We start from the raw sequence: 26,331 nt of genomic DNA on the forward strand, positions 1-26,331 counted from the left end.
AAAAAGAGAAATTTCTCTCAATTGTGGATGTGGGCACTCTCCCTCAAATGGATGATGGAGGATTGTTTTGACATCCAGCCAACTGTAACTTTAATTGCTATTTTAAAAGTTCTCTGTTTGGAACAAACACTGTTATTTTCATTGAAAGAAATAACAATCTGACAGAGAAAACAATTGGTTACTTGCATGGTTTTGTAAAGGATACAATGAATGATTTTACACATTGTCTCGTGTATGGTACAGTGCTCTAGCACTTGCATAAGTGAAGAAAACTGACTGGGGGCATAGTTGTGATTCATTATTACTGCTTTTATTGTGTCTTGTGAATTAAATGTCAGAGTCTCCAAGCAGAAAAAAGAATAATGTACAAGTCTCAGAACGGTACCTAAATGCACAGTGATTGGAGAGCAAGTGTACAGCAGGATTGAGTTCCCAGATGTGAAATGTCAACACGATACACTGGATATACTTGATAAATGTGCGACAGCTCAGCACAGTCAGGCAATGGAAGAGACTTTTAAATATTATTCACAGTCATAACTGCACTTTGAAATATGCTTTGTGTAGCAATGTAATGATTCAAATGACTTCTATGTCAGTAGCACCACCAATGAATGAGAATACGTAGAAGGGCAGATTAACTAATTTTTGCAGTCAAAAAAGCAATTAAAACTGTTAATTGCTGAATAATTTATGGAAATGATCTATAATGGCTGCAGAGTGCTAGTAATAATGTCTGCCTGGCCAGAAGCTTGTGATATTCTCTGAGAGTCTTGAAACGGATGTGGGTTGAAATGCAATGTGGTGATACAAAAATTTCAAATGTAATAAAGATTTTATTGCTATGACATATTTCATTTTTAGTGCTGGACAATGTTAAGACATCAATTGTTCAGTGTAGCGCAATTCTACATGTTACAGCCTCTCTGCATTACATTTTGAGGCCAACATATCAGATTGCACATCACATAGCACTTCGGAAGAATTGGTAGTTTTGAGAATCCAATATGTTAGTTCTCTCTCTTCCTCTTTCTCATTCTCTCTTAGCGGCCAGGGATAAAGATAAACAGGAATAATAGCCATGGCAAAAGGTGAGGTCATAGAACATAGAACAGTACAGCACAGTACAGGCCCTTCAACCCTTGATGTTATACCAACCCTTTATTCTACTCTAAGATTAAACAAATCTACAAGCCCTATAGTGTACAATCATCCATGTGCCTATCCAAGAATCTACTTTAATGTCCCTGAAATATCTGACTCTACTACCACTGCTGGCAGTGCATTCCACATACCTACCACTCTCTGTGTAAAGAACCGACCTCTGACATTTCCCCTAAACTTTCCTTCAATCACCTTAAAATTATGCCCCCTTGTGATAGCCATTTCTGTCCAAGGAAAAAGTCTCTGGCTATCCACTCTATCTATGCCTCCTAAAATCTTGTATACCTTGATCAAGTCGCATCACACTCTTCTTCACTCCAGTGAGAAAAGCCTTAGCTCCCTCAACCTTTCATCGTAAGACAAAGACTCCTGGTGCAGACTTCAATGGAAACATTCTTGAATTGATAACTTGCAGTATTCTACCCCCTGTCCAGATAATGGCATTAAGTACAACATAAACTGAAAGGGAGACCTTGAGACAGACAGCGGAAGAGTTTACTTTAGGCATTTGTCCCTCAGTAATTTTTTATGAACTGTGAGCATTTAATGCCCATCTCTAATTTCAACTGAACTAAGAGGCTTGCTCAGCTATCTTAACCCCACAGGTGTGGTTCCAGAGTTACATTCAGGTTAGACTCAGTAAGGATAGCAGATTTAAATAGTGGAACTTAGGAGTTCTCTGTTACTCACTCACATTTTAACAGTTTACAAGGTGAGGCGAGTTTTTCTGGGTGTTTGGTTTTAATTAACAAAGGGGTTTGATCTCCACGTCAGAACAGTTTTAGCATGGGAGAAGATTTGTAGCTCGGGTGCTCGTTGTTGTGGTTCTGTTCGCCAAGCTGGGAATTTGTGTTGCAGACGTTTCATCCCCTGTCTAGGTGACATCCTCAGTGCTTGGGAGCCTCGTGTGAAGTGCTTCTGTGATGTTTCCTCTGGCAGTTATAGTGATTTGTATCTGCCGCTTCCAGTTGTCAGTTCCAGCTGTACGCTGCAGTGGTCGGTATATTGGGTCCAGGTTGATGTGCTTGTTGATTGAATCGGTGGATGAGTGCCATGTCTCTAGGAATTCCCTAGCTGTTCTCTGTTTGGCTTGTCCTATAATAGTAGTGTTGTCCCAGTCGAACTCATGTTGCCTGTCATCTGAGCATGTGGCTACTAAGGATCAAGACACCGTTCAAAAGGGCCACAACACACTGCAGTACACCAGAACTGCAAAAAGGGGAAGAAGAACACCTATACAATGTATTCACCAGAAATGGATACCCCCGCAATTTCATCAACAGATGCCTAAGGGAAAGACAACGGAATGAGGACATGCCACAACCCAAAGGACTAGCCACACTACCATACATCAAAAACATTTCTGAACTGACAGCCAGACTACTGCGACCACTAGGACTCATAACAGCACACAAACCAACAGCCACTCTCAGACAACAACTCACCAGGATGAAGGACCTGATACCCAGCATGAGCAAAACCAATGTAGTCTACAAAATCCCATGCAAGGACTGCACAAAACATTACATAGGACAAACAGGAAAACAGCTAATGATCCGCATCCATGAACACCAACTAGCCATGAAACGACATGACCAGCTATCCTTAGTATGTGTTGCTGGAAAAGTGCAGCAGGTCAGGCAGGATGCTGCCTGACCTGCTGCGCTTTTTCAGCAACACATTTTCAGCTCTGATCTCCAGCATCTGCAGTCCTCACTTTCTCCTAGAAGATTTTAACCTACTGCAAATCCTCTTACAAGGATGCCTTCTTTGAAGAAACTCTCTTCCTCCCTCTACAAGGATTTCAGTGAGTCCCTCTCTCACTGCACACCCCAGGTCATCTCCTCTGCCCAGAAGCTCTTCAGTCACGTTCTCAAACAGACTCGTTACCACAGCCACATCTCCTTCCTCAGCACCTGCCTACGGAACCGACTGACCACACACTGACTCTGGACTACGAAAAAAAAGATGCTGTCTGACCTGCTGCGCTTTTCCAGCGACACATTTTCTGCTCTGATCTCCAGCATCTGCAGTCCTCACTTTCTCCCAGCTATCCTTAGTAGCCACACACTCAGATGACAAGCAACATGAGTTCGACTGGGACAACACTACTATTATAGGACAAGCCAAACCGAGAACAACCAGGGAATTCCTAGAGGCATGGCACTCATCCACTGATTCAATCAATAAGCACATTGACCTGGACCCAATATACCAGCCACTGCAGTGGACAGCTGGAACTTACAACCAGAAGTGGCAGTAACAAACCACTATAAATGCCGGAGGAAGGATCACAGAAGCGCTTCACAGGAGGCTCCCAAGCACTGAGGATATCACCTAGACAGGGGACGAAACGTCTGCAACACAAATTCCCAGCTCGGCGAACAGAACCACAACAGTTTTAGCATATTAATGAACTGAACATGATGAGTTTCTAACAATTGATGATGATTTCATGATAACTATTATCAAGACTCACTTTATATTCCTGATGTATTACTTATAATGGTGATAGGATTTGAACCCATACTCAGGAATAGTGCAGGAGGGAGGGTTTTGGATTTTTGGATAATTGGAGCTCTTTCTGGGGAAGATGGGACCTCTACAAACAGAATGGCCTTCACCTGAACTAGAGGGGTTCCAATATCCTGGGGGGAGACATTTGCTCATGCTCTTTGGCAGGGTGGGGGGGGGGGGTAGTTTGAATGCAGCAGGGGGATGGGAACATGAATTGTATTTCCAATAAAGGGAAGTTGGAGGTAGTGAGGTCAGGGATAGGTTTACAAGTCGCGAGAGGGCACTGGCAATCAGGATGTTGGTTTGAAATGTGTGTACATCAATGCCAGGAGCAACTGGAATAAGGTGGGTGAACTTGCAGCATGGCTTGGTACCTGGGATTTTGACATTGTGACCGTTTCAGAGTCATGGAGAGAGAATGGACAGAAATGGTTGTTGCAGATTCCAAGATTTAGATGTTTCAATAAGATCAGAGAAGATGGTAAAAGGCGAGTGGAGGGTGGCATTGTTAATCAAGGGTAGTATTACAGCAGCTGAGATAACGTATGAGGACTCATTCATTGAGGTAGTTTGGGCTGAGGTTAGAAACAGGAAAGGAGAGGTCACCCTGTTGGGAGTTTTCTATAGATCTCCAAATTGTTCCAGGGATGTAGAGGAAAGGAGTGAGAGTAATAGGGTGGTTGTTATGGAGGACTTTAACTTCCCCAATATTGACTGGGAACACTATAGTTCAAGTAGTTTAGATGGGTCAGGTTTTGTTCAATGTGTGCAGGAGGGCTTTCTGACACATTATGGAGACAGGCCAACAAGGGGCGATGCTGAAAATGTGTTGCTGGTTAAAGCACAGCAGGTCAGGCAGCATCCAAGGAACAGGAAATTCGACGTTTCGGGCCAGAGCCCTTCATCAGGAATGGCTCTGGCCTGAAACGTCGAATTTCCTTTTTCTTGGATGCTGCCTGACCTGCTGTGCTTTAACCAGCAACACATTTTCAGCTCTGATCTCCAGCATCTGCAGACCTCACTTTTTACAACAAGGGGCGATGCCATATTGGATTTGATACTGGAGAATGAACCCGGCCAGGTGTTGGATTTGGAGGTAGGTGAGCACTTAGGCGATAGTGATCATAATTTGATTATGTTTACAATAGCAAAGGGCAGGGATAGGGATATACCACAGGGAAAGAGGTATAACTGGGGGAAGGGCAATTATGATGCAATTAGGCAAGATTTAGGATGCATAGGATGGGGAAGATAATTGCAGGGATGGACACACTTGAAATATGGAGCTTATTCAAGGAACAGCTACTGCGGGACCTTGCTAAGTATATACCTATCAGGCAGGGAGGTAGTTGTCAATAGAGGGAGTGATGGTTTACTAAAAATGTTGAAGCTCTTGTCCAGCGAAAGAAGAAGACTTATGTGAGGATGAGGCTTGAAGGTTCAGTTAGAGGGCTTGAGAGCTATAAGTTAGCCAGAAAAGATCTAAAGAGATGGCTAAGAAGAACTGGGAGGGGACATGAAAAGCTATTGGCGGATAGGATCAAGGAAAACCCTAAGGCCTTCTATAGGTATATCAGGAATAAAAGAATGAGTAGTGTGAGATTAGGGCCAATATAAGATAGTAGTGGAAAGTCTTGTATGGAATCTGAGGACATAGGGGAAGCGCGTAATGAATACTTTTTGTCAATATTCACATTGGAAAAGGGCAATGTTAGTGAGAATACGGGGATACAGGCTACAAGATTAGATGAGATTGTGGTTGACAAAGAGGAGGTTTTAGCAATTTTGGAAGATCTGAAAAAAAAAACAAGACCCCGTGACTGGATGGGATCTATCATTGGATTCTCTGCGAAGAGAGGGAGGAGATTATAGAGCCTTTGGCTTTGATCTTTATGCCGTCATTGTCAACAGGAGTAGTGCTAGAAGAGGATCGCATTAGGAGGATAGCAAATGTTGTCCCCTTGTTTAAGGAGGGGAGTTGGGATAACCCTGGGAATTATAGGCCAGTGAGCCTTCCTTCAATTGTGGGTAAGGTGTTGGAAAAGGTTGGAAGAGATAGGAATGGAATAATTTGAATAGGGGTAGACAGCATGGTTTTGTGAAGGGTAAGTCGTGCCTCACAAACCTTAGAGTTCTTCAAGAAGGTGACAAGAAAGGTGGATGGAGGTCAAGCAGTTGATGTGTTGTATATAGACTTCAGTAAGGCGTTTGATAAGGTTCCACAAGGCAGGCTATTACACAAAATAGAGTTTCGGGATTGAAGGTAATGTCACGGTTTGGATCAGAAATTGGCTAGCTGAAAGAAGACAAAGGGTGGTGGTTGATGGGAAATGTTCACCCTGGAGCTCAGTTATCTGTGTCGTGCCGCAAGGATCTGTTTCAGGGCCAGTGCCGTTTGTCATTTTTATAAATGATCTGGATGTGGGTGTAGAAGGATGGGTTAGTAAATTTGTAGATGACACTAAGGTAGTCAGCATTGTGGATAGTGCCAAACGGATGTTGTGGGTTACAGAGGGACATATATAAGATGCAGAGCTGTGCTGAGAAGTGGCAAATGGAGTTTAATGCAGAAAAGTGTGAGGTAGTTCACTTCGGAAGAAGTAATAGGAATGCAGAGTATTGGGCTAATGGTAAAATTCTTGGCAGTGTAGATGAACAGAGAGATCTCAGCATCCAGGTGCATAAATCCCTGAAAGTTGCAGCCCAGGTTGATAGGGTTGTTAAGAAGGCATAAGGTTTGTTGCCATTTATTGGTAGGGGGATTGAGTTTCAGAGTCACGAGATCATGCTTCAGCTGTCCATGACACTGATAAGGCCGCACCTGGAGTATTGTGTGCATTTCTGGTCACCGCATTAGAGTAAGGATATGGAAGTTTTGGAAAGGGTTCAGAGGAGATTTACTAGGATGCTGCCTGGTATAGAAGGAAGGTCTTATGTGGAAAGGATGAGGGAACTGAGGCTGTTTTTGTTGGAGAGAAAAGGGTCAAGAGGTGACTTAATCGAGATGTGTAAGATAATCAGAGGGTTAGATAGGGTTGACAGTGAGAGCCTTTTTCCTCAGATGATGAAGGCTAACATGAGGGGACATAGCTTTTAAATTGAGGGGTGATAGATTTAGTACAGATATCAGGGGTAGTTTCTTTACTCAGAGAGGAGTAGGAGTGTGCAACGGACTGCGTGCAACAGTAGTAGACCCGTCAACTTTAAGGGCATTTAAATTGGCTTTGGATATATATAGGGATAATAATGGAATGGTGTAGGTTAGATGGGCATCAGATTAATTTCACAGGTCGGTGCAACATCAAGGGCTGAAGGGCCTGTACTGCGCTGTAACATTCTATGCTCTATGTTCTATGGCTGATCTACTTGTGGTCATTTCTCCACTTTCGTGTTCTCGCCCCCATATACCTTGATGCCATCGACTATCAAGAATCTATCAATCTCAGCCTTGAATAAATCTGAAGCCCAGCCTCCACTACATTGAAGAAAACTCCACACTCCAAACCTCTGAGAGAAATCACCTCTGTGCCTTAACAGGGAAGACATCTTCGCCTTAAACCATGTTCTCAAATCTTCTCGTCTATACTGAAAATAGAAACATTCTCCAGGTCTAAACCCTATCTCGACTTCCTCAAGATCTTTCATGTTTCCATACATCACCTCTCATTCCTCTGAACTGAAATGAGTAAAAGCTCGACCTATTCAACCTTTCCTCATAAAACAAGTCCCTAATCCCGAGAGTGAGTTGAGTGAGCCTCCTCTACTTCTGAAGCACTTATATCTTTTTTTTTCAAATGAGTAGATAAAATCTGTACACCATGCTCCAGATATGGTTTCACCACTTTTATTTCCATAAAAATTCTATTGTTGAACAACTTAGTGTTCGTTGAATTGTTTTCCATGGATCGTGAAAGTTTGGGGTTGGAGTAGATGCTTTGCCAGGGGTTAAAAAATCAATTTCATTTTGTGTAAGGGAAACTCAGGCATGTAAGCTGAAGATGAACTGTTCCAACATGTAGCACTACAATGTACCACAATTTGTTGAGACAATTACTATCCACTATTTCTGTTCTGACTTTGCAATGCTGTTGCTTGCTTTCGCTGGTAGCCTGAAGTCAAACAATTCCTGTGAGTAATTACTTTTGCAGGTTGAACAGGAAGGATCTGTAAATGCCATGAAACTGGCATGATGTACAGTATAATTTTTTTTCTCTTTCAAAAGTTCAAGGTTGCGCACTTTCCATATGACCGAACCAACTCTGATAACGAAGGAAACCCAGATACAAACCATTTTGATAACTTACATGAAATAGATGGAAAGTGATAGGAATATCAAATTACACAAAGAATAAAGAAACTTGCACTCACATATCACCTTACAGTGTGCTATGGCAATCCCAAAAATTTAGGATTTAGTGTGATTTTAACGGCTGCATTGTAATTTAGTCATAGAGACATAGAACATGGAAACAGACCTTTCAGTTCAACCAGTCCATGCTAACCATGTTCCCAAACAAAACTAATCCCTCCTGCCTGCACTTGGCCCATGTCCCTCTAAACATTTCCAATTCATGAAATCATCCAAATGTCTTTTAAATGTTGGAACTGGACCTGCATCCATTACTTTCTTTGGCAGTTCATTCCACACATGAACTGCTTGCTGCATAAAAAAGTTGACCCTCGTGTCCTTTTTAAGTCTTTCTCCTCTCACCTTAATAACATGCTCCCTAGTTTTGAACTCCCCCACCCTAGACAAAAGACCCTTGTCATTCACCTTACTTATCCATCTCTTGATTTTATAAACCTCAATAAGGTCACCCCTGAATCTCCTACGCTCCAGTGAATAAAGTCTCATCCTTTTAGTCCATTTTTATATCTCAAACTCTCTATATCCTGGTAAATCTTTTCTGGGCCCTCTCCAATTTAATACTATCCTTCCTACAGGAGGACGACCAGAATTGCACACAGTCCTCTGGAAGAGGCCTCAATGTCCTGTACAAACTTAACATGATGCCCCAACTCCTATACTCAAAGGTTTGAGTTTACATTCCTTCATTAGAGTAGTCAGATAAGAGAGATTAAATTCCATCTTTTTTTTAAAGAAATGAATTATGTTCTAACTTGGAATTCTCTACCTCAGAGGAATGTGGATGCCTCTGGTGTAGAATATAGCTAAGGCTGGGATAGTGAGTTTTTGTCTGTCAGGAAATGAGGGGATATGAGGGCATGGTGAGTATGCGGGGTTGACTGTCCATGAACAGCAGAGCAGACTCAACAGGTTAAAAGGTCTATTCTTGCTCCTTTTAAATGTTCTCTTAGCACTTCTTTTTCCATTTAAAATCATTAACAATGTTTCCTTGAATATAAACTGAAACAATATCTGCCTACCTGCCAATTTCACTGCACTGTTGTATTGTATTCCTTCCAGGATACACAGAAAAATTATTGAGTTCACTCCAAGGTTGACAAATCCAACTTATATTCATCAGTTACATTTGGGTGAGTTTACTTAAACAACAGGAGTCTTTAAATTCTGGTCACCTTTCTCTTTTATCACTCAGAAAGGCAGAATAAATTCCAACTTGAAGAACATTGACTTATCAGTAATATTGGAAACCACTCAAAGATAATTAGATTGCAGGCCTCAGGGTAGACCTGACACTTGGAGTGTAACCAAGAAATAGTTTCTAAAATATCTTTAGAATACTTTTAGGCTCCAGATTTCCACTGAAATTCATTTGCATTATTATAAACATAAAATCTTACATGAGATAGCACAATCAAACAGGTTAATGGTACTTGTAATAACATTTTACCTTTTCATAAATCATATATCTTAAAATATTTGAGTTTAATTTATTAAGACAGCTGAAAATTAATTAATCAGCAGAAAGAAACATTTTGATTGAGGGCGGTATAAAATCACTGAAGCTGATTTTAAGACCAGTTGCACACTGAGCTGTTTAATACCATTATTGGTATCTTGTGGCCAGTTTCTTAACAAACGTAAGACTTGTTTTCTAAGAGCATCTTTCAAAACATTCAGGTGTGTCTATGCAAATTGGCTCAGGCTGAAAAGATTAGAATTCCTACAGTATGGAAACAGGGCCTTCAGTACAACAGTCCACCCAGATCCATTTTCCTACATTCACCTCTGACTAATGCACCTAACACTACAGGCAATTTAGCATGGCCAATTCACCTGGCCTGCACAATTGTTGGACTGTGGGAGGAAACTGGAGCAAACCCACGCAGAATGTGCAAACTCCACACAGACGGTTGCCCAAGGCAGGAATTGAACCAGGTCCCTGGCACTGTGAGGCAGCAGTGCTAACTACTGAGCCACCTTGCCACCCCCGAAAAGACTTTCAGAACAGAGTAACCATCAAAATGTCACATTGCTGAGGTAGAGACCAATTTTGTGAGCAAATGGAATCTTGAATGAACAGAATCTGTTCTGGAAAACACAAATGTGGCCAGCTGGTGTGTATTTCCATGACATTAAAAGTTTCCTGCATTTTCTTGCTGGTTTGACCAATTCCATCCCAACTGTTCTTTTGCATCCAATGGTATTAAAGCTTGACTGATATATATTTAGATATTCCAGTTCCTCAGGAGACAAACAGAAAAATTACAGGACGTTATCACAGAAAATTGAAGTTAGGCTCTGTCCATGGTAGGATAAACTGCACGTGCCTAGTGGTGTGAACAAATCCAATGGTCATGCCAATGTACACCTCCTGAAGGGAATATATTATATTGGCCAGTGACCTATGAAAAGCACAGAAACAGGTTCTCTTATTGATTCTGGTTAGAAAACCTGCTCTCAGTCAGGAATGCAGTAGGTACCATCCCTCTTTAGTCTGCAGAATGACAAGAAGCAGAGGTGACACAGAAAGGGTCAAACTGTTTGAAGAGTGAGGAGGAGAGGCCTCATCCACCAAAAGACTTTCAGGGAATAACTCTCTGACCACAACGTAAGTGAGGCAGAGTGCTTATACACTCTGGTTTCATCACGACAGTGCTCATTGAAATCTTCTACCTATTTTGGGTGGATCTACACCCTCAGAGCAGGGCAAGGACATCAACACCAATAGCTGCAAATGGGGCTTTGGCCATAACCTCCATCACTGGTTGTTTCCAGAGTAGAGAAGGGGACACTTTTAATAACTCACAGCTTAACATCCACTGCCTTTTATGTTGTAATGTAACAAGGAGACTCCTGGGTATTTGAAAGATCGAGGCATAAGGATCAGGCTGTGGTTACTGGGTCGTCAAGAAAGCAAGAGGTGTATTTGTAAACCACCTGCATCTGGGAAGTCAGAAGAGATTTGGGATGAGAATCAAGTGGAATAATTGGAGGAGGATTAGTCATGAGTCACCATCCTGCTTTGAAATGAAATTGCTATCCCTTCAATGTCACTGGAATAGAATACTGGAGCTGTCTTCTTAACAGCAGCTGATGGACCTCAGAGGTTCAAAAGCATCATTCACCGCTGTCCTCTCAAGGGAATTAGGGATAGAACAGTGGCTCAGTAGTTAACACTGCTGCCTCACAGCACCAGAAACTCCAGGTTCAATTCCAGATTCTGGGAACTGCCTGTGTGGAGTTTACACATTCTCCGTGTGTCTGCATGGGATTCCTCCCAGTCAAACAATGTTCAGGTTAGATGGATAGATCAGGCCAAATTGTTCATTGTGTCCAGAGATGTACAGATTATGTGTATCAGCCATGTGAAAAGCAGGGTTGCATGGATGGAGTAAAGGGGTGGGTCTGGGTAGGATGCTCTTTGGAGGGTTGGTATGGTCTCAATGGGTCAAATGGTCTGCTTCCACACTGTAAGGTTTCTGTGAAAAAGAATATTATCCTAACCAGTGAATTCCACTTTCCATCAGTATTCATCAGTATACTTTTCATCAGTATTCACTCAGGAACAGGACACTGTTGCTGATGTGAATATGGAGTCACAAATGATTAGAATGGATGGCCTGGAAATATGCAGGGAAGAGGTTCTGGGAATATTGGAAAGGATGAAAATAGATAAGTCTCCTGGGCCTGATGGCATTTACCCTAGGATCCTATGGGAAGCTAGGGAGGAGATAGCAGAGCCATTGGCCTGGATTTTTATGTCGTCATTGTCAACGGGAATAGTACCAGAGGACTGGAGGATAGCGAATGTGGTCCCCTTGTTCAAGAAAGGGAGTAGGGATAGCCCTAGTAACTATAGGCCAGTGAGTCTGACTTCAGTGGTGGGCAAAGTCTTAGAGAGAATGGTAAGGGATAAGATTTATGAACATCTGGATAGGAATAACGTGATCAAGGATAGCCAGCATGGTTTTGTGAAGGGCAGGTCGTGGCTCACAAACCTTATTGAGACCTTTGAGAAGGTGACTAAGGAAGTGGACGAGGGTAAAGCAGTAGATGTTGTGTATATGGATTTTAGTAAGGCGTTCGATAAGGTTCCCCATGGTAGGCTAATGCTAAAACTACGGAGGTATGGCATTGAGGATACATTAGAGGTTTGGATTAGGAATTAGCTGGCTGGAAGGAGACAGAGGGTAGTAGTTGATGGACTATGTTCATCTTGGAGTGCAGTTACTAGCGGTGTACCACAAGGATCTGTTTTGGGACCATTGCTTTTTGTTATCTTTATAAATGATCTAGAGGAAGGGCTTGAAAGCTGGGTAAGCAAGTTTGCGGATGACACAAAAGTCGGTGGAGTTGTGGATAGTGAGGAAGGAAGTGGTAGGTTACAGCGGGATATAGATAAGTTGCAGAGCTGGGCAGAAATGTGGCAAATGGAATTCAATGTAGCTAAGTGTGAAGTCATTCACTTTGGTAGGAGTAACAAGAAGATGGATTACTGGGCTAATGGTAGGCTACTTGGTAGTGTGGATGAGCAGAGGGATCTTGGTGTCCATGTACACAGATCTCTGAAAGTTGCCACCCAGGTAAATAGTGCTGTGAGGAAGGCATATGGTGTACTGGGCTTTATTGGTAGAGGAATTGAGTTCCGGAGTCCTGAGGTCATGTTGCAACTGTATAAGACTCTGGTGCGGCCTCATCTAGAGTATTGTGTGCAGTTTTGGTCGCCATACTATAGGAAGGATGTGGAGGCATTGGAACGAGTGCAGAGGAGGTTTACCAGGATGTTGCCTGGAATGGTAGGAAAATCTTATGAAGAAAGGCTGAGGCACTTGGGGCTGTTCTCATTGGAGAAGAGAAGGTTTAGGGGAGATTTGATAGAGGTGTATAAGATGATTAGGGGTTTAGATAGGGTCGACACTGAGAACCTTTTACCGCTAATGGAGTCAGGTGTTACTAGGGGACACAGCTTTAAATTAAGGGGTGGTAGGTATAGGACAGATGTTAGGGGTAGATTCTTTACACAGCGGGTTGTGAGTTCATGGAATGCCCTGCCAGTAGCAGTGGTGAACTCTCCTTCTTTATGGTCATTTAAGCGGGCATTGGATAGGCATTTGGAAGTTATTGGGCTAGTGTAGGTTAGGTAGGATTCGGTCGGCGCAACATCGAGGGCCGAAGGGCCTGTACTGCGCTGTATTTTTCTATGTTCTATGTTCTATATGATTGTAAAATATGAAGCACCTATCATCCTCACTGTTTTCAGCCCTCCATCTAGTTACAGTCTCTGCCAGGTCAATCCCAATAAGGACGAGTGCCATGTCCCCCATTGTGGTGCTGACATGCAGCCACACCCACACCCCCTGCTGGTTAGCTGTTCCTGCCTCCAACTGTGCATCAGTTGAACCAGTAAGGGAGAGGTAAGTGTGGTGTACCTGGTTAAGGTAGTGTGTCTATCATGGTTGAATGGCGGTAGTATGTGCAAACTGAAATGTTGGTACAAGACTTAAAATTGTGCTCTATGTTTGAAGGTGTGGTAAAGGTCATGGTTAATGGAAATTATTGATGGATGATTGAAGGTCTTGTGGCACAGTGATAGTCACCCTACCCCTGGCTCAAAGCTTCAGGTTGAACTTGCACCTCAGGACATGGTGTGTTTGCAATGTGGACAGATTGATTATCAGTCTGTAAATCCTTCCAAAAAACCTATAGCTGGTGGTAAGAGTGAGTGAGTCTCCTGTTCAGCCAAGCTTGATGTTTTATGGTTCCCCTTACAAATACAACCTCTGACAACAGGCTAGCAAACCGTCCCAGAATGTCTCACAATGGCAACAGATGCAAGCATACATTTTACCTCTCAGACACCAGCAGACTTGAGACGAGAAAAGAAGATTGAAAAAGATGTGAGTGTAGTGATGGGATATAGCCTTTACTGATAAAGTTATTGGTCTTAACTACTCACACGTGAATATTGAACTTGGTTCAGCAATGCACCATGATCAACTCAGACATTTCTGCAGGTGGTTTACAAATACACCCATCGCTTTACCAACCATCTGCTCCCACCGCCTCCAGAGTTTATCCGAATGGATTCCTGTTTCCCTGGTTCCTTGTGTTTTCTTTGTACACATCCAGCATTTTCATCAAACACTCTAATGTTGTACTGAGGAACCTTGTTCCCCACTGTCTGCCATGCTGTGCCTGATCCCGTGCTTTTCACAGATCAAACTGACTTCCGGCACCTGGTCCGTACAATATTCCCTTCAGGAGGTACAGACTGGCCTTGAGTAACACAGGAACTGAGTGAGTGCCCATGAGCAATGTCTGTAGCCGCATGATGGAGAAGATGACCACAGCAGCTGCATTAGTGGCACAGTACACATGCAACAGAATCTCTGTGCCTGTATTTTAGCCCCTGACAACTGTTACTCTCTACTTTTCTGCAGACCAAATGACTTTTTTTTTTCTACAAACACACCATTCTAGTTGCTTGGGGCTTTAATTTGTTTTGTTCTGATTATTATCATATATAAAAGTAAAACATCACTAGTCTTACCAGCCCATAAGAAAGAAAGCGAGAGTGAGAGAGAGAGAGAAAGTGACAAAAAGAGAGCGAGAGAGACAGTTGGTAGTGGTTAAACCTGAGAATTACCAAGCCTTAGGGGAGAAGTCAAGAAACAGAGTCTTTCACGATATATATTTAATTAAATAACAGCATTACTAATATATTGAATCCACATAAATAATCTAATGAGTTAACTCAAGGACCTACCACATTGCTTATTTTTGAGTAGTCATGCATTTTAAAACATGTTTGAAAAGCAGTTCAGGAACAAAGCTATATCAGGACAGCCATCAAATTGGACACAATGACTGAATTTAGCTGCATACACCTTTGTTCTCTGACTGAATAATTTGCAGCTTGTATGAATTCATTCACCTAACTTCTGCTTTAACAGGTTAGTTCAAAAATAGTCACTTTTTCACAGTATGATGGTAATGATTTTCATGGTTTGCAATTGCTGTAATAGCAAATATCAAGTTCTTAATGTCACAAGTTGCAGAAGATAATACCACCTATCATAATGTGCCAATTATACTAAAGCTTCAACTGCAAATATATATTAATTTCACATTGAAAACAAAATGTAAGAATGAAGCAGGCAAGTGCAATTCAATGGATTTCTAATGAATCAATTCACTTCCAGTTAAACTGTAAACTCAGAAGTAAGAATCATGCTGTTAATCTTCTGTACAAATTTTAGCGTACACCATGTGATATAAAGGATCAAAGGGAGAAAGTCCTACAAATACTCAGTGGGCCAGGTACCATCAATAGAGAAGGAAATGAAGGTAACATTCCTGCTGGATTTGTAAGGATTGTAGTGAAACAAAGTAATTCCCCAGAGCCCTCATCTCTCACACCTCACCCTCACAGAAGTCAAAGACAACAGAACCATTGTTTTGGGGATATTTGGAAATGTTTGCACTGTTCTGAGGACATTATCCAGCATTAACCATTACATGGGCATTTTCTGTTCTGGTTTGCATTCCAAAGTACATTCCACTGATACTTGTTGGCTATCTAGTGGAACACAATGGGCAGAATATCATATAGCCCATGAACATCTCACCTGATGGATGGAGAGACAATAAACCTATTATTGCCCCTTCCAGGGAGGACTACTGAGCAGCAGGTGGCTGTGGCTCAGGGTCAAGGACACCAGAGCAGATATACACTCTCTGCTATTGCAGTGGCCAATCTATCTCCAAGTGGTGCAGCCTAATCAGAGGCCACCAGCTCTTCTGCACTGAGCATTGAAGCCAGTGGATGATGCTAGTGCAACAAGCAGCCGAAACTTCAGACTGAGAATGGACTCAAGGCACTGGGGAATAAAGACAGCAGAGTTTCAGCAGTGGACAAGGGAGTCGGATTTTCCCTGAGGATGAAGTGTAGTACTAGCCACCTCAACCAGCACGTGGTATTTGGTCATAGTTATTGCATCCAAATGCACAGTGTGGGGTTTAGAAGGAGCAGACAGGTATATGGAAGACAATGGTCTTCATAGACCAGACGCTATGGGGGCCAAGCTGCCTCAAACATGCAACCATCTGTCTGCTCAAGAGACTTAATATTAAATTCCATAACTGCAGAGCCCTGACCACATGATATGTATTCTCTATTTTTGTTTCATTGTCCTTCACCTCCCCACCACTCCCACCCCACACCCACACACAGCCTTTCCTGTTTAATTTGATCTCAGTAGAGAAGACCCATTCTCTCCACTTCACATCTTAATTTTACATCACTTTTTCTCTTCCATCAACATTAATAACCTATTGCACTCAACTTCCACAACACCTCTTCCCTTCAACCTTCCTCTGTCAAAAGTACACAGGTATCCATTTTCCAAACTCTTTGAATTCTGAAGAGGAATCAGATCAAACTCAGAATGTTAACTCAATTTCTCCCTCCCTAGATGCTGAGTCTTTTTCTGCATTTTCTGGGTTTGTTTCAGGTTTCTGGAGTCTGCAATGTTTTGCTTTTATATGAACCTACAGGTGCCCATCTTGAACCACAGCACCTAGCATATGTGGCATGTCCAACCCAGAGTGCTCCTGATTATGAGCAGGTCAGGCAGCATCCAAGGAGCAGGAATATTGACATTTCAGGCAAAAACTCTTCATCAGGAATGAAGCCCTGATGAAGGGATTTTGCCTGAAACATCGATTTGCCTGCTCCTAGGATGCTGCCTGACCTGTTGTGCTTTTCCAGCACCACACTCTAATCTCCAGCATTGACACTCCTCACTTTCACTTCTGATCATGAACAAACCCCGGCCCCCTCACATTACCCTGACCTCATCCATGTTTTACCATAAACCGCCTTATAAATACAGTTGCCCACTTCAAAATTCTAATCTTCCTTCCCCTCAGGCTGCAGCCCCCAATCCCCATGAGGTTCTTAAGTCTCCTTCCTGCAGTAGAAGCACTTGTGTTTCTGACTTAGTTGGGGGATGGGGGATGGGGAACTGATGTCATTAGGAAAAGGATCTGGCCAAAATGGCTTGGGAGCAGCTACTTGTGGGGAAAACTCCATCAGGGTAATGGGTCATAAGGTTAAATCAGGACTCTACAGGACAGTGAGTCTACCATCAAGAAAGGAAAAGCCACAGCAAATGTAATAAGGAACCTAGACGACAATAGCTGCCACTGATACTTTTGTCCCACATCCCTATTCTTTCCCACCTTCTATGTTCCGACATGTTGGTATGAATGAATTAATTAGTGATTTCTAAGGTTGTGAGATATAAATTGAAGCAGGGGACAATGCCTGAGGAGATTCAGGAGTTTGGGGTCTCTATAACTTTTTGTCCTGTACAGATCACAGGTTGGAGTGTGATATTCTTTTCCTTCATAAAACCCCAACATCAATGAGTGCTGCAATCTCCTCCTTCACTAGTGAAAGAGTTTAGAAAAGATTTACAAGGATGTTGCCAGGGTTAGAGGATTTGAGCTATAGGGAGAGGCTGAACAGGCTGGGGCTGTTTTCTGCTGGAGCGTCAGAGGCTGAAGGGTGACCTTATAGAGATTTACAAAATTATGAAGGGCATGGATAGGGTAAATAGGCAAAGTCTTTTGCCTGGGATCAGGAGTCCAGAACTAGAGGGCATAGGTTTAGGGTGAGAGGGGAAAGATATAAACGAGAACTAAGGGGCAACGTTTTCACACAGAAGGTGGTACGGGTATGGAATGAGCTTCCAGAGGAAGTGGTGGAGGCTGGTAGAATTGCAACATTTAAGAGGCATTTGGATAGGTATATGAATAGGAAGGATTTGGAAGGATATGGGCCAGCTGCTGGCAAGTGGGACTAGACTGGGCTGGGATATCTGGTTGGCATGGATGGGTTGGACCGAAGGGTCTGTTTCTATGCTGCACATATCTATGACTCAATGACTAGTCAAGATGCTTACCACGCCCACAATGACTGCAGCCATTTTCATCTGCTCACTTTCAATTTCCATCCCAATGTAACGTGGCAGTGAGTGATCCTTGGCCAGTGGCTTGCAACTTCCTATTCAAGTATCAAAGAGCTCCCAAGCACCTAAATCCCTTTCCTGGTAGCATGTGCCTGGACCCAATGGATGATGCTCTGAGATGCTGTTTGGTTGTACACAACACAGAGATCATTCAGAGCAAGTTGCAAGCAGCCAGGTACTCACTTAGATTTCCATATTGGGTTTTGGCAATGCCTATCAAAAATGCCTATATTTCTGCATTTAAAATAATGAATTTTACAGTGGTCAAATCCACCTTCTATCATTTTTTGTAGAAGACACATAGTTTTTTTTCTGATTTGCAATGACTTGGCATGTTTGTTAGAACAGAAAGCTGGATTTTAATGAGGCAGGTTGGGTCATTACAAGGTATTTTACATGCAATAATTCCCCTTAATTGGAAACTCTCTGCTGTACAACAAGAAACTTACCACATCACACATCAAAAACATAAAAGATAGAGCGAGATTTTCATGACATTGTGATCAGTTTCACCAGACTTTTCATCTGATTCTACCACAACTCTTGCCATAGCACACATTGTTCATACACTTATATAACTCTGCTCTTAGTATCTGCTGTTTGGCTACTGTTTGTGTTAGATTCTCACCTTTGGCTTAAGACTTTGGCTTAGAACTCGCAAAATGAATGGATTCTGTTGAAGGTTGATCTTCTCCTCACTGAAGTTTCTGCGCCTTTCTGGTACCTCCTCCCATCACAATTTAAATAACTATCTCCAAAGTCAAATCCTCTTTAAACAGTAATAAATCTGACAAAGACTCATTAATAATTCAATTAACAATTCAGTCCTGATTTCAGAGTTTCACTATGAGAGTTTTCCATTTATCTGTGGAAGTCATTTCATGAAGTTATCTGCAGATTCCCCCAAATTGGATTCTTCTATCCAACCATGACCTTTCAAAAATTTTGTCTATATTCAGATTAAAGTAGTTATCAAAAGTTTGAAGGGCTTCTTCAGAAGTCTGTGGCTTCTTTTTATATTTTGGTGATTTATAACATCACCATTATCCTGCTTGTTCAGTTTGAGATTTAGTATTTAAACTTGAAACAGTTGTGATTCTTAAGTATTGTTTTCTTCAAGATTTCCAAACTTGTATTCTACTTGGCCCATCTTTGATATTAAATCTCGATGGCAATACTATTTCTCCAACCATGTTTATTTAATTAGATTATTTGTGATATGCACTTTTAAAGCTGTTCTAAATTCTGCAGTGTCTAAGCGCTGCAATATTTTGACATTTAAAGCTATTAATTCTACAGTGGGTCAACCCACCTTTAACCTCTTTTTGTGGAAGATTCTTACTACTTTAAATAGCAGTCCAATGTTTATTTTCTTTGGTTTTTAAACTGTGCAATGTTGAAAAGCTGTATTTTTTTCTAATAAACTTTTAATTCTTTCAAATGGCAATACTGCACCTCTCCCCTGCTTACTGGTGATCATCCCATCTTTTTGAAGTCAAAATGGTTGCTTTCCATGTTCTTCAGGTAAAATGAAGGTTTTCCAGGCAAGATTAAAGTTTCCCACAAAGTGGACACTTTCCCACCTTTCATAACTAATGCATATTGTTAAAAATTACCCAACACCAGATTATAGTCCAACAGGTTTACTTGGAAGCACTTGCTTTCGGAGCGCCGCTCCTTCATCAGGTTGTTCCAAATAAATCTGTTGGACAATAACCTGGTGTTGTGTGATTTTTAACTTTGTGCACCCCAGGTCCAATGCTGGCACCTCCAAATCATGAAAACGTATTGTATGTCGCTTTCCACAATTTTCCATTGAAGCTTTATGTCTTTATAAATCTTTCTGCTAAAATCATAGCTTAAATTACTGTTATCCTATTTTTATTACAGTCTTAAACATCTTTCTTCAGTTAGATTCTGTCCTCTTTATCTTTGAAACTGTTCTTTCTTCACATTAAATCTACATAACAGTGACATCAGTAAGTTAATTCTGTAGCTGTTAACTTTGCTGTTGTAGTAGTGTTTTTGCACTTTATTCATAGACTGCCAAAGCAGTCACTTCATAGCCAAATCTCAAATGAAAACTACATTGACAGAACCTTCTTCTCAGGGAACTAACTAACTACCAACTGAGATTAAACATTATTTTAAACTCTGATGAACCTACACTGCTTCCCCTTTGCTCCTTACCAGATCTCAAGTGAAGGCTTTAGTCTGGAGAACTGTTTCTGCCCTGGGGTGGAATGATACCATCAATTCTCCAATTGAGGTATTTTTGACCAACCATTTTAGACATGCAATGTCACATCTCTGGAGTATGTGGGACAAGAACCCATATCTGCTGCCACAGAAATAAGGACATTACCACAGCGCCACAATAACCTCTTAATCCTTCTAGCTATATGATTACAGGTCTGTTTAGTTAATACTGGTAGAGGATGAACCATTAGTGAGTCATAACTAGAAGTGCTTTTCTTAACAGGATGTAATTTATTGTGCAATAACAATGGTTCCAAATTACGTTTGTCAGTTAAATGTAATAATTTAGATTTTCAGAAGGCAAATGATGACTCATCTGTCTCCAGCAAGATCTTTCTTTTCTCTACTGAAGGCTGAATGACATGCTTGAATTGTGGGGAGCTTAATGCAGTTTCCAGCATTAACTCATTTACCAGAGCACATACACAGCCCTCTGTAATTCAAGAGTTCTGCGTTTTCTTCCTGTTTAAATAATATGTTTCTATTCTATTCTTCATCCCAGCATGGATAAATTTGCATTTTTCTAAATTGTCCTCCACCTGCCAAGTTTTTGTCCACTCACTCAATGCATTTACATCCCTTTTCAGACTCCTTATATTCTGTTCACAAATTTTTAACAATCATTGTTTCATCAGCAAATTTAGCATCCTTATATTTGGTCCCTTGAGCAAGGTCATTGATGTAAATTGTTATTAGTTGAGGGCCCAGCACTGATCCCTGTGATATTTTATTCATTGTATTTTGCCAACCTGAAAATGACCCTGTCATATCCACTCTCCAGTTCTAGTTGGCTAATCAATCCTGTATCCCTGCCAACTTGTTACCATCCAACACTATGAGCTCTATTATTGTGTAGTAACCTTCAGTGTGGCATACTGTCAAATGCCTTCTGGAAATCTGAAAACCTTTTATCCAGGTTCCTCAAAGAATATGAATAAATTAATGAATGATGACTTCACTTCCATAAATTTTAAACCAATACTCAAAATGGAATATTTTATTTAAATGTCTTTGTTTTATACCATTGGGGAGATAATCTCTACTGGTAACAATAATCAACCTGTTTTTCAAGCAGGCTATATGCTATTCTGTAACTATTGTGCCACCAACAAGAGGACTGATGCTATTAAGCAAAAGTAATGGAATTTAAGCCATTACAACAAAGACACAAGATAACCAGTATCAGGTAATCTAATTAAGAAATTGAGGAGGCTCATTGTCATGAACAAGCAGCTCTAGAAAGCATACATTCATCATTGTTGCAGAAGAAGCTAAATTCTTTTCCATAAAGATCAGCCTGAGAACTAGACATACCTTGTCCTGTTGGGCTATACTGTATTCAGCTGTAGAAATAACATCAACACTGAATGCCTGTCCATAACACACTGGCAGGGTCAAAGAGGATGCTATGTGTTAATTTTCCAGGACATGTTTTTGTGATAATGTTTACTGAAACCAACCATGTACCTCGCACATCTGCAACAAAGTTGTTTTGCTGCTTTTGCACTCTGTAAGCACAGCTCTGAAAATTATTTACCCTCCATAATTGCTGCTCACTCAAAAGCCCCAATTCATTGAAATTTTCTCAGTACTGTACTCTATCATGTCCTTCTGAGCAATATTTTTGAACATTTTCCTATGACATATTAAGCTAAATGACCTGTACTTTCCTGGCTTTCTGTCTCTCTCACTTTTTGTTTAAAACAGAGGAGTATTTTTCAATCAGATGGAACCTATCCAGAATTTATAGAATTTTGGAAAATTAAAACCGAAGATTCTCCTATCTCAGCAGCAAATTCTTTTAAGATCTTAGGAAATCCATTGGGACCTCGGATTTTTCAGATTTTATTTCTAATCATTTTCACTGTACACTATCTCTGGTGATTGAAATGATTTTAATTCTTGACTCAGAATTGTTTTATTTACAGTTCACTGTCTTCTACAAGAAAGATGGATGCAAAATATCTGATCAATTCATCTGCTGTTTCCTTATTTTTCATTATTAATCTCTAGACTCACTCTTTAGCCCTCACCTTTCTTATTATTTTCATTTTTAAACACCTGCAGTAGCTCTTGCTGTCTGTTTTTATATTTCTAAATAGCGCTTTCTCGTAATCTAATTTATCCCTTCTCATAGCTTGCTTCATTACTTTTGGCAATTTTTTATCACGTAAAAATCTTTTGCCCCCCAGAAATATTGAGTTAAAATCTTTCACAACTATTTGTAACTTGTTAACTATATTGCTGATGTAGTCATTTCCCAAACCATGTTTATAGCTTCAAAGGAGGGCCCATCAGTTTTCTTTAATTGGGTGATTTGAGGCAGGATATATTTTTTGCAGATTAAAAAAATGCATAAAACCTATTAATTTATTGCATCCTGAACTATGATTATCAATCTCAAAGCTTTTATAGATAGTAGTTTCTAGTTGGCAGCTTTCCAGTTCTAACAGAAATAAAGCATTAGCACTTCAGTGTTCCTTATAGTCTGTGCAGAGCTAGTTTTAGTTAAGCTTCCTGGTAAATAATTTTGTAAACTATGAGCAACTTTGTAAAGCGGGATGAACAGCTGAAGGAATTTACTACTCTTACAGAGATTTTAAACCATCGAGAAAAGAGCAGCGCAAACCAATTGTGTCAGGATGTGGGAAATCAGCAGTTCACCAAGTTAGACACTCTCAGTTTCTATAGGGCCACCAGGGTGAAGTAGAGGCCAGGAACTAGCTCACAGAGATGAAGAAAAGATCTGAAGCTGAAATGCCCTGAGGGCTTTTCAGCAGCTCTTTCAATCTCTTCCCAGAACTGCTTTGAAAAGCAGAACAGAGCTTGAGGGGGGAAAGCATTCTCCTGGAGCTTAGAGATAAGTCAAGACATAATATTAAAATATTTTTTTAAAAACACCTTTTTTCTTCAATGTTAAAGCCACAGTCGTTTGATTGGACTTCTATCCTCCTTCAGATATATCTCGTGGGGCTCTTTGCCCGAAGTACCCTAAATTCCCAAGGCACCTGTTTAAAATTGCATCCCCTGTCAGGCAATCCTATAAATACAGGGATTCACGGTATAAAATTAAGTTTCCTTTTATAGTAACTCCAATTAATGTAATTATGACAGCTGTGCTGCCTTCATCATTCCTGGAATAATGTCATTTAATTTGAATAATAGCGTCCCTTGCTGAGTTTAAGGTTGACATGCATGTTGCTGGATTATTATTGAATGTAATTTAAATTTGCTGCAATGCTGAGTACACGGTAACCCAGATTCAGATGTTTCAAATACAAATGGACCATTGATTAGAAATTTGTGAGAATCTGTAGGATTTTCTGTGAAGAGTGAAGGCAGATTATTTCAAATGCAAGTTTCTCAGCTGTTTAAAAAAGTAATTTACGTTTGAGCATTTACAACCTTAATATACAAAGAAACAATGGTCACACTTTAAATTTGTGATATTAAATCAATCTAATTTATCTCAGATCGCATGAAATTTGGTAGCTGGTTCACTTATTCATCTGTAGCTCAGCTGGGGGTAATCTTGCTTCTGAAAGACAAGTGTTTAAAAAGCTCAGCTGACAGCTAATGCAGTACAGAGGAGCACTTGCACTGTTAGCGGTACACTGTTTTTCAGGCCTCTCTTGCTCCCTATTTAGTGATGAAAGCCCAAGAATCCCCCTCCACCAAGGCCTATATTCTGCCCAGATCTCTGACCACTTTAGATGAGCAGCCACTTGGTATGTCTGAGGAGAACCCCTGACCAGTCCCTGTCCTGTTGATGCATGTTTCCTCTGAACTCCTGGTGATAGTCCTGAACTGCAGACTGTGCCCACTCCCCTGACTCCACTGAGAACATGCCCAGCCTGAGTGGATGACTGGGGTTCTAGATTAGAGTGGTGCTGGAAAAGCACAACACGTCAGGCAGTAACCAAGGAGCAGGAAAATCGACGTTTCGGGCAAAAGCCCTTCATCAGGAATAGAGGCAGGGTGCCTGCAGAGTGGAGAGATAAATGAGAGGGGGTGGGGGTGGGGAGAAAGTAGCATAGAGTACAATAGGGGAATGGAGGTGGGGATGGAGGTGATAGGTCAGAGAGGAGAGTGGGGGAAGGTGGCAAAGAGTACAATGGGTGAATGGGGGTGGGGATGAAGGTGATAGGTCAGAGAGGAGGTTGGAGTGGATAGGTGGAAAGGAAGATAGGCAGGTAAGAAAGGCCATGAGGGCAGTGCTGAGCTGGAAGATTGGAGTTGGGGTGAGGTTGGGGAAGGGGAAAAGAGGAAACTGGTGAAATCCACATTGATGCCATGGGGTTGAAGTGTTCCGAGGCAGAAGATGAGGCGTTTTGCCTGAGTTGACAACTGGCCTTGGCCAAACCCTTTATTGTGTGCGGACTGTGCTTGTGACTGATAGTGCAGGGACCCCATTCCTGACAGAGTGCCCTCTCCCTCCCTTGACACCCACCTACTTCCCCATTTGGCTGACCGACTGTGCAATGCGTTTGTAATCCAGATAGCTGACACAAGCTGGAGGTGTTAGATTGGAGTCTCAGTGTGTTGTATAGCAAGCTGTCCGGTGTCCAGATACCTAATGACAAGTCGTCCTGCCTACGCGCCTGCACTGAAGAGCACACCAATACAGTGATGCTAATACCATTCAGTCACTAACTGAAGCATCAGTGTGCCAACAGACATTGCATGGATGCTGGTACAACTGAATAAATGCAAAGAATGCGTGAGTATACCATTCACATTGAATGCCTTCACTTTGAGAATAACCTCCGTTGTGTTTTGTGGCACTATCACTGTTAAATGGTTCAGACTTTGAACAGATTTAGCAACTCAAGACTGGATCTCTACCAGGTGCTGTGGGCTATCAATAGCAGCAGAATTGTACTGTAGCACAATCTGTAGAGATATAGAGTCATAGAGATGTACAGCATGGAAACAGACCCTTCGGTCCAACCTGTCCATGCCGACCAGATATCCCAACCCAATCTAGTCCCACCTGCCAGCACCCGGCCCATATCCCTCCAAACCCTTCCTATTCATAAACGTATCCAAATGTTGCAATTGTACCAGCTTCCACCTCTTCCTCTGGCAGCTCATTCCGTACACATACCACCCTCTGTGTGAAAAAATTGCCCCTTAGGTCTCTTTTATATCTTTCCTCTCTCACCCTAAACCTATGCCCTCTAATTCTGGACTCCAGATCCCAGGGAAAAGACTTTGCCTATTTACCCTATGCATGCCCCTCATAATTTTGTAAACCTCTATAAGGTCACCCCTCAGCCTCTGACGCTCCAGGGAAAACAGCCCCAGCCTGTTCAGCCTCTCTCTGTAACTAAAATTCTCCAACCCTGGCAACATGCTTGTAAATCTTTTCTGAACCCTTTCAAGTTTCACAATGTCTTTCCAACAGGAAGGTACGCAGTTGTACGCAATATTCCAACAGTGGCCTAACCAATGTCCTGTACAGCTGCAACATGACCTCCAAACTCCAGTACTCAATACTCTGACCAATAAAAGAAAGCATACCAAACACCTTCTTCACTATCCTATCTACCTACGACTTCACTTTCAAGGAGCTATGAACCTGTACTCCAAGCTCTCTTTGCTCAGTAACACTCCCTAGGACCTCACCATTAAGTGTCTCTGTCCTGCTAAGATTTGCTTTCCCAAAATGCAGCACCTCACATTTAACTGAATTAAACTCCATCTGCCACTTCTCAGCCCATTGGCCCATCTGCTCAAGATCCTGATGTAATCTGAGGTAACCATATCTCCCACTCCACTATTAAGCTCAAGCCAGGAGATCAACCTTGGTTCAATGGAGTGTATGCCAGGAGCAGCACCAGGCACTCCTGAAGATGAGGTGTCAACGGGGTGAAGCTGCCAAACAGGACTACTTGCATGCCAAAAAGCATAAGCAGCAAGTGATAGAGCTAAGCAATCCCACAACCAATGGATCAGGCCTAAGCTCTGCAATCCTGCCACATCCAG

The sequence above is a fragment of the Hemiscyllium ocellatum genome, chromosome 18 (assembly GCF_020745735.1).
Source record: "Hemiscyllium ocellatum isolate sHemOce1 chromosome 18, sHemOce1.pat.X.cur, whole genome shotgun sequence".
Taxonomy (NCBI): Eukaryota; Metazoa; Chordata; class Chondrichthyes; order Orectolobiformes; family Hemiscylliidae; genus Hemiscyllium; species Hemiscyllium ocellatum.